At 41.6% G+C, this 13,663-nt stretch overlaps 1 protein-coding gene across 1 annotated transcript in view; it reads left to right on the forward strand.

Annotated features, from left to right (window-relative positions):
* The first annotated feature begins 622 nt into the window (after positions 1-622).
* Positions 623-13,663, forward strand: part of PRXL2A (peroxiredoxin like 2A) — a 44,003-nt gene continuing 30,962 nt past the window's right edge. Inside the window, exon 1 of the mRNA XM_027857440.1 lies at positions 623-710. The gene's annotated coding sequence lies outside the window, so the exon portion shown is untranslated. The remainder of the gene's footprint in view (positions 711-13,663) is intronic.

Consider the following 13,663-nt stretch of genomic DNA (forward strand, 5'->3'; position numbering starts at 1 on the left):
ATGGAAGTCCAGAATAGGAACTCGTTTGGTGCTGCTGGCTCTTTGATCTCCAGGGCCCATCACTAGGACTTTGGAAGGAAGGGTTCTCGGAAGGACGCTCTAAATCTGTCTGCAAGGATATAGGTGAGTGGAAGACTGAAATGGAGCAAACGGTTATAAGACTATACAGTTCACCAAAGTCTCCACCTCCTGCCTGCCTGGGGCGGGGTGGGGGAGTTAGAAATTCCCCTAGGGCTCCCTGCCTTCAGCTTAAAGAAACTTGGTTTCAGACTCAATTTCATTCTCTTTAGCTTCTGCTCGCAGGAGCACCTAGGGCTTGAAAGGACTTTATTTTGGCTAAAGGCTCCCTTTTAAAACCTTTCTGGCTTTAGAGCTGGCAAACCTAGCAGTGGTAGAGGCCTCCAGCGCCAGCAGCCCAGGGGAGCTAATAGGAATTACAAAGAAGAGAGAAGCCACTGCTGGGGTTTTCCTACCCGGGAGCTACGGGAGGTGAGGGTGGGAGGGAAATGCCTCTGACTCCACCCTCTCCTGCTCCGCTCCCTTCTCGCCCCGAGCAGCTCGGGTGAGGGGCGGGATTAGGGGCGGGAGAGCCCAGGCCCCGCCCCCAGAGGCTCAGGGCTCCTCCCCCAAGCTCCAGAGTGAGGGGGGAGGGGCAGCAAGAGGTTTTGGAAACCAGGAGGAGGAGGCGAAGAAGGAGGACCAGGATCCCTGTGAGTAGCAGCTGCACGAGGGAGGGAAGGCGGGGGGGCTTGCTCATGGTCCTTGGGGCCTCCCGGGGAGTGGGGGCTGGCGTCCCGATTTTAGGCACCGAACCCTCCTGTAGGGCTCCCCCATCCCCACGGATCCTGCACCTGCCTGGCTTTGCAAAGCTGATGATGAGGTTACCCAAAGGCCCAGGCAGGGGCCACTGGAGGGACAGCCACACCTGGGTCTGTTCTCTGTGACCTCTAAGTTCCCTTTCCCTCCCTGGGCCTCGGTCTGCTGTTCTGTAAGATGAAGGGCTGGAGAGGGTCTCTGGGCATCCCCACTCCAACCCGGGATCCCGGGAGTTCCACCCCCCCCACCCCCACCCGGATCCCCCACCCCCGCAGATGTCAGCGGGATCCCAGCATTGGCTGCACGCTGCGTGCCCGGTGCTGTGGAAACTTGCCGGGCCGGGGAGGGGACTGACTGAGCCAGGCGGAGTGGAGTCACCTCCCCTGGACAGGTGTGTGCAGGGTGTGCGTGCATCCCTACTAGGGCATTCTTCTGTGTGTGCTAGGTGCAGGGCTGGGTTTGGTTTTGAACAGCTGCTTATTTACCAGTAGGATCGTGGCCCTGTGTGCTCAGTCTGTCTGGGAGGACGCAGGGGTGGAGGGATGGGTGGTGTGACTTGATAAGGCCTGCTTGGCCTGGACTTAGTTCAGTTTATCAGAAGGCCAGATGGCATGACTAGGCTGTGAACCCACTGATAGCAGGTGAGCAAACATGGAGTTTCAACCTAGCATTGAGAACAAAGAAAACAGGACAGCTTTCCAGGGGGGTCTCTAGCAATCCACACTCCCAGTCACCTCTCTTTTAGTTCAGCCCTTCTCTCCTACCCCTCCCACTTCTCCATTCACTCTGTAGTAGAGTGAGAGAGCGACATGATTAGTAGAGATATAGAAGAGGATGTTGGAGTTAGATGTTTTCTTATTTGAAACTAACTTTATAGCGTCCAAAAAAACCAGCTTCCAAGGCTACTCAGAATTATACATGAGCATCAGGATTTATTTCAGTACTTTCAAAGAATTTATGGCAATATTTGGGGGCGAGGGTGGGAGTAGTTGTTGCTTCCCACCCTCTGCAAAGAAGAGAGGGGTATTTTTTTTCTCTCTCCACGCTCAGGGGGCCTTCCATAGCTCAGCCAGTGTGATGGAGGTGGATGACATTGTCCAATTCTTTCCCAGCCTCAGTGGTACTGACCTTAGGGCAAGCCCCTGGACAAAGAAGAACTGACTCAGCACTTAGGACACCTTCCTTCTCTCCCTTCTAGAGTGAGCCTGGCCTTTCGCTTGGTGCCTCCCTTGGACAAAGGGTCTTCAGAACAGGCAGCAACAGCTCATTCATTCATCCATTCAATCATTCATTCATTCCACACTCATTTATTGAGATCCCACTGCACTGAGGCACCACCAGCTGTTTAAAAATTAGGCACTGAAAGTAGAGTCATCAATAAGACAGGGCCCTTGTCTTCAAAGAGTTTGCAGTCTAGTAGGAAGAATAAGACAAAGATAGGAGGAGCACTGACTACATAAATAACCATACCTGTCAACTTATCTCATCTGACAACCAATTTTAATAACAACTGACCTTTATAGAGCTTTAAAATTTTCAAAGTGCTCTACATAGATTATCTGATTTGAACCTCACAGTTTGTGAGGTAGGTATAACAGGCATCATCCTGATTTTCAGATGAGGAAACTGATGAGTCTCAGAAAAGTAAAGTGATTTGCCTATTATCACACAGCTAGTGTTGGGGGGATGAGCGTGGATTTGAACCTAAGTCTTCCTGATTCCCCAGTGGAACGTGCTACTCACTAGGCTGGTTTACTTCTCTTCCAGATACCCAGAACTTTCATGCTTTAATAACCAATTTTTGCATCATAAATTCCTTTACATCACTTTAAAAATAAACTAATTTTCAAATAAATTCCTTTAAACCTATTTATAAATTGGAGGTTCTCCTTAAGAAATGGGGACTGCAGACAGTAATTGATGAGCTCTCAGGACACAACTTGGAGCAGAATAGCTGAAATTTTATTTGGTGAACTGCTGCCTTAGGCAGTTTCTGTGGTTTAACAGAAACCACAGTCTCAAACAGGTTGACTGCTTCCAGCTCAGAATAAGGGAGGCACTCCCAAGGAGTTCTGTTGCAGAGCTAGTAATCTCCTGAAATACGAAGCACCGGATTTAGGATTCTGTTTTTCACCAACTGTGTTGTGTTTGCAGGATAAGAAGGAAAACATTGTTGGGAAACATGTGATGGATTTATCTGTAGGTAGGCTGAAGTTCTGGTCAGTTATATTTGGTGGGGAGGGGAGAGTGGGGAAAAAAAACCCAACAACTTATAACTGCAGAATAATTTATTCTTCTTAACATATAGAGTAACCCAAAATGTAAATAAAAAAATAAGCCCAGAATTGGGAAGCTCAACTAAAATGGAATGAAAACATTCCCCAAAAGTGTCTGAGAGAATCAAAGGAATAAAACCTAAAAACTAATTAGGAGGGAAAGACCATAAGTAACTAAGTGTGATGAAACAGAGTGTTTTGGGGTATTTTCATGTCTTTAATTGAATTTACATTAGGATTCATAATGGACCTCACTTCATTAGAAAGGTGGGGGACTATGGGTATGGAATGTTATATACTAAGTTGATATGTTGGTTAGTTTGGCTGAACTGCCTTGTCATTCCCCATCTCTTATTTTTTGTTACAAAGGATGGCATAGGTTTGGGGGATGGATATATGCAGAAATGAAGGTGATTAAAAACAAAAGATACCAATGCAAATTAATTTTTAAAAGGATTCATAATGTTAATGAACACAGACTATATATTAACAGGTTATAATGTTAATGGCTACGTTGTTGGGAGAGAGAAATGAGAAAGAAAATTCTGCTAGACAGAAAGGAAAATGGCACTGGAACTAAACCTTGGTCAGCCATCAGAGAGCCCATGTAAAGGGATTCCTGTGCTATAGTTGGATATTAAGAGAAGCTCTCGTGTCCCTTCTCATTCGGGAGACTGTCTTTTACTGTAATCATAAGGAATCTCCGAAGTGTATGTATTCGTGTTTTAGTGACTCTTCTCTGCTGCCTTTTTCAAATTCAGAATTTCTTCCCTTTTGTTTCTTTTTGAGGTAAAGAAATAATAGTTCATGTTTATATATAGTATGTTCCTCACAATAAATCTGTGAGGTTGCTGGTATAGAGCTAAGTGTGGCAATGGATAGAGTGCCCAGCCTGGAGTAGGGAAGACTTGTCTTCCTGACTTCAAATCTGACCTCAGACATACACTAGCTATGTGACCTTGGGCAAGTCACTTAACCCTATTTGCCTCACTTTCCTCATCTGTAAAATGAGCTGGAGAAGGAAATTGTAAACCACTCTACTACCTTTGCCAAGAAAACCCCAAATGGGATCACAAACAGTCTGACACGACTGAAAAATGACTGAACAAAGGTGTTATAAGTGTGATTATACTTAATTTAAAGGTGAGGAAACAGGCCCAGAGACTTGATCAGGGTCACATAGCTGGTATGTGTCAAAGCTGAGATCTGACAGCAGATCTTCTGAGTTCAAGTCCAACCCTCTTTACTTTGATATAGATCACATTGACAATTTAATGACTAGGGTTGGTCATTGCCCCACATTCTTGCTTTAAAGTGACTCATGTGAGGAATGTGTACCACATTCTTAGAAGAAAGTAGGAACAGCTACTTTAACTGAGTACCCATGGAGATCTCACTGAAGGAGTGACTTTTGAACAAACAGTACAAGAAGGGTGGGCCTCACCAGCATTCTGCCCAGGGGCTGATTAGATATAGACACAAGCTACATCCAAGCTGTGTCCATGAAACAGCATCACTTGGTGGACGGAAGGGGTGTGAAAGTGGAAAACTTTTCTGAACTCACCTAACTATATTCAAATGAAATTTTGATTCACTGGAACCATATTCTTCAATTAATTTGGTTGTTTCCTCACTTCTTTTAGTAATAAAGTCATTGGAGTGTCTGCTTGCCAATGTAGGTTTGCCCAAATTACCCTATATTAGAGGTACTCTGTCATCAGCACTCATTCAAAGCTGTAGTTCACAAACCCCTGCAAATATCTGTATTTTTAAATGAAGCCGTCAGGATACATTTTTTTTTTTTCTTGGCAAGGCAATCAGGGTGAAGTGACTTGCTTAGGGTCATACAGGGCGAGTGTCTGAGGCCTATTTTCCCTTCTGTCAGTCTATACACACAGACACACACACACACACACACACACACACACACACACACACACAGACTGGCCCCAATAGAATTTTCTTTCTTGTTTCTCTCTCTTGAGGACTCAGGTCCTCCTGACTCCAGCACAGATGTTTTGTCCAGTTCATCACCCAGCTGCCCCAGGATACATTTCAAAGAAAGCAAAAGATATTTGATCAACAGCACAGCAAAAAAAGACTTCTCCATGCTCACTTGAACACTCTCTTCCACAGGTTTATATATCACCTATGAGAGGAAGGCATACACAGAGGGAATAGTGTCAAGAGGCACATTCCTAGAACCCATGTGACCTGGCCACTCACATCCCTAGTGCTGGAGAGTTGCTGATATCCTTTGGGGAGGTCATTACACTGTGGTCATTCCTCAGGCACTCATGTCCTTGTTTTCTACTGAGAGTCTCTTATGGTGTCTTAGGTGCTGAGTTGCTCTGTTACTATCTTTGGACTCTGCTCCCATTTGCTAAGATGCAGTGATTAGAAAACCTCTCCCTGACAAGGACAGGCAGGCAGCTCTTTTACTTCATTCTTAAGCCTATGAACCACCATATTTATTTTTATCCTGGGCAGCCAAGGAAAGCCAGTCACAGTACCTCCAGGCTAAGCTTACTTATTCTTTTGATTGCTTATTTCTAGTCCTGAAATTTCTGCACCTGTCTGGGTGCAGACAACTATCTGATATAAGATTAGAAAACTCCTCATAATTTCAGTTTAATCCCTGATGGGAATCATATGTCCTCAAGACCTATTCTAGGAATTCTGCCAAGAAAAAAAAATCCAGAGGGCTGTGTGGAGGCTGGGGCCGAAATGCTTCCCTCCCTCCCAGCATCTTCCCAGACTGGCATGCAAATGAATAGAGCAAAGACAAAAAGTCAAGAGTAGCAGATGAAGTTACTCCCTTCCATCCTCCTATCCCTCCTATCTGGGATGTGTATGTATGTATGTATGTATGTATGTATGTGTGTATGTGTGTGTGTATGTGTGTGTATAGAGAGTATATATGTGTGTATATAAACATGTATATACATATAAGTTAAAAATATAAATATATAAAATAATACATATACTATATATACTATGTATATGCTATATACATATACTATATGTATATACTATATCGTGAACATTTTTTCTTAGTAATCATTATCTTGGAAACTCAGAGCTTCCCCATCCCCCTTTCTTTTTTAAAGTTCAGTCCTTCTTCAGAAGGATATTAAGATGTAATCTAAATGTGTCAACTCCTGCTCATTATGTTGCCAGGTCTGGGAGAATGTTGATTCCTCCCTATTGTCAAGACAAGTGATATGGAAATTGATGTCTCTTTGACTAGGATTGAGTGACCTGGGTCACATACTGAAGAACTCTCATTTTAATATAGCCCATCTCCCAGAGTTGATTGGCATCCCTTGGGAACACCTACTCTTCTAAGGGAATATAAGGCTGTACCCCCAAACTCCCAAACTGAGCCAGTTCTTAACTGGCCTTCTTGGGGGGGGGGGGGCTAGTTTTGGACTGAACTCCCATGCAATGGATGTCAAGCCAGCTTGAGAGAAATTAAACCGTGGTCACACACACCCTGATTTCGTGGGTTTGTGGATTTTTGGGGGGTTCAAAATAAATACATTATATAAATATAAACCTTTCGTTGTTGTTATTGTTGTTGATTCTTGGAACAAACAAAAAAAATGCTCCTGGCTTTTGTTGTATTCTGTAGTCACTGTATCCCTACTAGAGAAAGACAAAGTATGGTATAATAGAAAGAAGCCTTAGACTGGAAGTCTGGGAACCTGGGTTCTGGTCATGATTGCCACAGACTAGTTTTGTGATATCAGTGAGCCTCTAAGATTGAGTTTCCTCAAGTCAAGAAGCATTTATTAAGCACCTATCATGTTCCAGGCACTGGGCTAAGTGCTGGGAATCCAAAGGACAGGAGAAGACAATCCCTACCCCTGGGAGCTCACAGTCTAAAGGGGAGAGACACCATGCAAACAATTATGTATAAACAAGGTATTTACAATTGGCTGGAATCTTAAAGAAAAGGCACTGATATTAAGGGAGATAGGGAAAGGCTTCTTCTAGAGGGTGGGGTTTTACGGGGGACTTGAAGGAAGGGAAAGAAGCCAGAGGCAGAATTGAGGAGAGAAAATTTGAGGCACAAGGAAACAGTGAGAGAAAATGCCCAGGGTAAAGAGTGTCTTGTTTGCAGAGGCCAGTGACACTGACCACAGTGATCTTGGAGCACATGGGTGGTTCGGGGGTGGAGAGGTCTAAGAAGGCTGGAAAGGTAGGAGGCCATGTTATAAAGGGTTTTAAAGCTGGATTTTTTTAATCCTGGAAATGATAGAGAGCTGCTAGAGTTTACTGAATAAGGCGTGACATGGTCAGGCCTGTGCTAGTCCAGTGGGTGGTTGGCCTGGACAATCTTTATGGTTCATTCTAGGCTTTAACTTTCTAAGATTCAAACATCAAGAAAAGGATATTAGCTATTTTTAAAAAATATAAATGTAATTAATTAATAATAAAATAATTAATCAAATAAAAATTAAAATTTTAAATTTAAAGTTATTCTTAGGGTAGGTGTGAGAGCATTGGACTTTGAATCAGGAAGACCTGAATTTGGATCTTTTTTTTTTTCATTTTCACTTTCTGATTGTGTGATCCTGGCAAAGTCATTAACCTCTTTCAGCCTCAGTTCCTTCATGGGAATAATAACTATCTCTACCTCATAGAGTTGTGATGAAGATCAGGTGAGGTGAGGATATTAAATACTTCACAAACCTTTGAGCACTAGACAAACGTATCCTATTACTAACATTACTTAAGAAATTAGTTTCCTTCACCTTTTGTATTCCAGTCATGGATGTCAAAAAGTAACGTTTAAAATTAAGGCCCTGATGCCTACAAAATCTTCAGACAGCAAAGAAACATTCTATTTTGTTCATTGTATTCTGCTTACTAAAACAGGAAAGGGAAGTTAAATGTTTTAGAAAGGTTTTTTTAAAAAATAGGTGTTTAAATAAAAATTTTGGATGTAATACTTGTTACCCAGAAAATTGTTGATGAGAACTCCCCCTTTCCAGAGCTTTCTTCTAAACTGAAGTTTGAATGTACTTCACTGCTTCTGGAAGAAAAAGAGATCATGTTAACGTTTTTTGACCCGCAGAACTCAGATTTCAGATCTCAGTAATTCATTACTTCCCTGTTGTTCCTGTTAGAGACTTGAAGGGGCAGGAAGATTTGACATTGAGTGAGTCTCTTCAGCTGAAGTTGGCTGAGAACAGACCACAGGAACTGTGTCTTTTATCAGAGGAACAATACTGGCCTTCTTTAAGTACTTTCCCTACTAGGGCAAAGAGCAAATGTGTTTCCAGCTGGGTACTTGCTACTGGGTAGAAAGTCAGACATTTCCAAGTCTTGTGTCATGACTTGGCATTAACATCTGTCTTTCACATATAGTGTCCATATCTAGGGAGTCCCATGTGGAAGTCAGACTGAAGCTGGAATATGGTGGGTTTCTGGGGTACCATTTTTTAAAGTTTATTTTTTTCCATTACAAACATTTATTTTCTCTCATTCATTTCTCCCTCTCCCACCCCATTAAAAGATTAAAAAAAAAACAAAACCTTGTGACAAATATAAATAGTCAATCAAAACAAATTCCTCTATTGGCTATGTCCAAAAGAATGATGTATGGCTCATCCCTTGTGTTTTGGAATTGTGGTTGATTGTTACATTGATCAGAGTTCTAAAGTCTTTCAAATTTGTTTATCTTGGCAGTATTATTGTTGTCATATAAATCGTTCTCCTGGTTTTGCTCGCTTCACTCTGTATCAGTTCCCACTAGTTCTCCAAAGTTTCCCTGAAACCATTCCTTTTGTCATTTCATATGACATAATAATATTCCATTACCACAAGAGACAAAGAAAAATGAAAAGGAACTGTATGTACAAAAATATTTATAGCAGCTCTTTTTGTAGTAGCAAAGAATTGGAAATTGAGTGCATATGCAGCAACTGAGGAATGGATGAACGAGCTATAGTTTAGGAATATAGTGGGTGGTTTTTAAGAAGGGTTCGGGTTGATAAGTTGTAGCACATCCAAAAGAGGGCAAATAGGGTGATAGAGGGCTTTGGCTTCCTGCTGTATGGTCATTCATTAAAGGAACTGGGGATGTCTAACCTGGCGAAAAGAAGACTTGGTGGAATAAATGGTAATTGTCTTCCAATTTTGTAAGACAGTCATGCAGAAGAAAGAATAGGCTTGTTCTACTTGGTTCCAGAGAGCAGAACTAGGACCAGTGGGTGGAAATAGCAGAGGGTCATAAATTTAGAGATAGGGTAGGGAGGGGACTTTTTAGGCCAACCTTATTTTATAGATGAGGAAACCAAAGCCCAGAAAAGTTCAATGTATTGCCCATAGTCACAGAAGTAATATGTGGCAAAGCTGGAATTGGAACTCAGATCTTCTAACTCCAAACTCTGCATTTCTTCCACTGCCCCATGCAGCCTCCCAAGGTTAAGTGACTTGTCCAAGGTCACACCATACCAGTAGGCAGTAGGACTAAGGCTCAGGACTTCAGACTGTCTCTGAATCCATGATTTTATCTTTTCCTCCTTTCCTTTCTTTCTTCAAAACTTTCCCAAAAATACCTGACTGAAAGACCAGTATCTGTTTGCTAAAAATGTATGCTTATTTTGGTGAAACCCATTTGCTTCCTTTTAGTAGGAAAGCCAGGAAATGAGTTATTTTTTTTAAATACTCAAAAACTACAGTTGGAAGAATAGAGAACACACTGAAGCAGAAGAAAGATTGCTAACCCAGGATAGGAGCCTGCCTGGTATGGCCCAGGTGGCATGGATTGGCTTCCCAAATGGCACCAAGCCCAAGTGAGTGTGCATTTTTCTCTTTTTAGGAAGGGAACTCACTCATTTTTTTTCCCTCAGAGAGAACTGAAAACCTTTTATCCTCCCTCAATAAACCATAGGTCCTTATTCTTAGAGATGTCCTTGATCCTTCATTCTTATAAAATATTAACATTTTTTAAAATGTCAGTGTATACATGTATGTTTTTGTATGTATGTATATATGCATTTATCTATTTACCCATTCATTCCTTTATTCATTCATTTATTTATTTGCTCCTCTAAAGCACTATCCAGAGTCAGGAAATTCCCACGCCCAGGTATTTGGTTCAATGATTTTGTGATCAATCACACATTTGCTGGTTAGTGACCAAGCCCAGCTGTTGGATCCAATGGTTGGCTGCACAACGCCTACCCTCGTCATGTGGTAAGGGCTTGTTGCAGTGCTCTGGAGCCCCATCAGGGATTAAGGAAGCAGGAACTGTTTTTATCAAAGGCTTTCTCCATGGGAATTCTTTTGGTTTCACTGAGGGGTTATTGTTTTGATGCTACAAGGGATTCATGATCTTTTTGGTGTGACTACTCTCTTCCTTGGTGCAAATTACAAACCATGCCTTGTGTTTCATGTTACCATCCTTTCAGAAATCATCAGCTAGGGATCTACCCCAGGTCTCCCCATGCATAAAAAGAAAACTTCTTGACCCTACTGTCCCCTCATTCTACAGCCCTGCATCTCTCCTGTCTTTCTTGGCTAAATTCCTAGAAAAAAGTAAGATATTCTCATTGCCCTTCTACTTCTCATCCTTTTATATTCAGGCTTCTAATCTTATCATTCAACTGAAATTGTTCTCTCCAAAGTTATCAATTATATATAAAATATATGTGTGTATGTGTATAAAATCTTAATCATCAAACATGGTGGCCTCCTCATCCTTCTCAACTTCTGTAGCATTTGGCATTGTTGACTCGTCTCTTCTCTACGGGCTTGTATGCCAATTGCCATTTCTTGCTTCTTCTACGTGTCTGATTATTCCTTGCCAATCCCCTTTGCTGGGTCATCATCCACATCTGACACCATAACTATAGGTATACCTCAAGCCCCCCAACTTATCTTTTCTCTAATACTCTTTGGCATCACCATCAGGTCCCTTGGGTTTTATAATCAGCTCTATGCATATGACTGCCATGTCTGTTTATCTAGCCCTAATTACTCTACTGAGTTTCCAGCTCACATCATCAAATGGGATGTTATGTGAGCTTCTCAAATTCAACATGTCCAAAATAGAACTCATGCTCTTTTTCCCCAAACCTGCCACTTTTCTGAAATTCCCTATTCTGTCAAGGGTATCACCTTCCATGGAGCCATGCAGGTTTGTGACCTTGAAGTTATCCTCACTCTCCCTCAAACCACATAGCCAACCTAGTGGCAAATCTTATCAATTCTACCTCCATGATATATCTCCTGTCTCCCCTATACTGGAACACTAGCCACCCCTAATTCAGGCTCTCATCATTTCTTATCTGAATAATTGTAATAGCCTCCTAATTGGTCTCTCTCAAATCCATCCTCTACCCAGACTGCCCCCAAAGTGATTTTCCTTGATTAAGGACAGATCTAACCACATTACTCCTCTGCTCAATCAACAAGGTCTCTCTATTGCCTCTAGGACCAAGTACAAGTTTTTCCTTTAAAGTCCTTCATAAGCTGGTTCTTGCCACCCTTTCCAGATTTACTGTGTCAGACTCAGTGGTCCAGCCAATCTGGCCTTCCTGCTGTTTCTCTCATATGATACTATCTCCCACCTCTCTGTCTTTGTGCTGGCTGCTCCCCAGGTGTCTCTTCACCCTTATGTCTCAGAATGCCTGTAGGCAGGGTAATTGGGAAGCAGGGTGAGTCACAGGACCTAGGGTCAGGATTTTTATCTGACCCAACAAACTGACTTGAAAAAGGTAGTAGCAGCAATAACTTTGTTTGACCCTTTGATTATTAATACAAAGCAAAGCGGGTAAACTATGTTCACCAAAGGCATTTACTGCTCTCATGAAGAGTGTCTCTCAGGTGTTTTTGCTTGTACTGATAGCCTCAAGTCATATCTTATTGCAGTGACTCTTAAAGGAGATCTATAATTTCTCAAAAGAATTTCAGTGCCTCTGTCCTTGAGGAGTTTACAGTCTATGCAGGGGAGAGATAACGTATACTTACAGAGAGATAGATAAAAGGTGGGAGGGAGGAAATACTTTAGCAGGAGAGGAGAGGGGTATTTGAAAAAGGCTTTATGTAGTAGAGGGCACTTAAGTCAATCCTTGAAGAAAACACCTCCCCACCAAGACATCAGAGTAGAGCTTGGGGGGGGGGGCTGTAAAGAAGGATTATTGAAATGGATTTTATGTTCACTTGAAATGGGAAATTTAGAGAACAGGGCCTCTGTTAATCCTTTGAGCTTCTCAGAGTAAAGATGCTATATAAATGCAAAATAATAATACGACCAATCTTTTCATGAAATTATAATTATATAAGGATGAGAAAATGGAATGACTCTAAACAGGCTTTTATGGGTAGAGACCAAGGAATTGTGGATCCAGACAAATGGCACTTAAGAGAAATGGCTATTTTACAATGTGGTTTGGGTTTGAAAAGTTGTTTTGCATTGTACATAGTAATAGCAATATTATTCGATGAAGAACTATGAATGACTTAGCTATTCTCAGCAATGCAATCCCAAAGGACTAATGATGAAGCATGCTATCTGCATCCAGAAAAAGAACTGATATTGATTGAATACAGACTGAAGCATGCTATTTTTCACTTTCTTTCATTTTTTTTCTTTTGTTTCAAGTCTTGAATGAAAACAATAATGAACAATATGGAAATGTTTTACATAATTGCACATGTATAACCTATGTCTGATTGCTTACCCTCTCAGGGAGAGGGGAGGGGAGGTAGGGAGGAAGGGATAGAATTTGGAACTCAAAACTTTAAATAAAAATGTTTTAAAAATTTTTTTAAACTAGTAAAGCCTGAAAAAAAAAGAAAAATCATTTTGAGAATCTCAGAGGGGAGGAGGTGCTAGTAGAGAGGATTTATTTTCAAGTCGAGTTACTTCTTTCCTCTCAAGTCTGTACTTTTAAGTCTCTCTTCATTCAGTCTCACTAACAACTCTTTTCCAGATGGAGAGAACAGCCAACAGGAATGGAGATAAAAATCTCCCCAGATCTGCATTCATTTCCTTAACTTGGAGCTCTGCTTATTCATAGCAAATGGAGAGCTTTCTCTAGGGGTTTGGGAAGTTCTCCAAATGGAATTTAAGTATGACTCTTCTGTATTTTTCTTTTTTGATCAATGAGGACTGTGGCTCAGTAACTCTCTTTACTTCTTGGGGTGTCATGTTTTTCAAATGCGTCTTCAAAACAAGGTTACTATCTTTCCCCTTAAACCTGTTCTGTTTTCTGACCCTTTTCTCTTTGTTAACACCACTAGTCTCTCATATTTAAAACCATATTATCTTAAATTGCTTTTTTTCCCTTTACCTCCATCATTAAGTAGTTATAAAATCCTGTAAATTTTCTATATACAAAATATCTCTCAGACCTTCCCGTTTCAGTCTGTTCCCATTAATGCCATCCCAAACACTCATTACCATCTTCCAGAACAAGTATAAAAGTTTCCTAAAAGGTCTTCCTTTCTCCTTTCTGTCCCTTCCAACATAGCCTTCATAACCCTTCTGGACTGGTTGATAGTAGTCCTTTGTGCCCAAAATGACATCACTATGTTTGGTCAAGGTACAGTGT

The sequence above is a fragment of the Vombatus ursinus genome, unplaced genomic scaffold (assembly GCF_900497805.2).
Source record: "Vombatus ursinus unplaced genomic scaffold, bare-nosed wombat genome assembly UNPS02000749.1, whole genome shotgun sequence".
NCBI classification, from domain to species: domain Eukaryota; kingdom Metazoa; phylum Chordata; class Mammalia; order Diprotodontia; family Vombatidae; genus Vombatus; species Vombatus ursinus.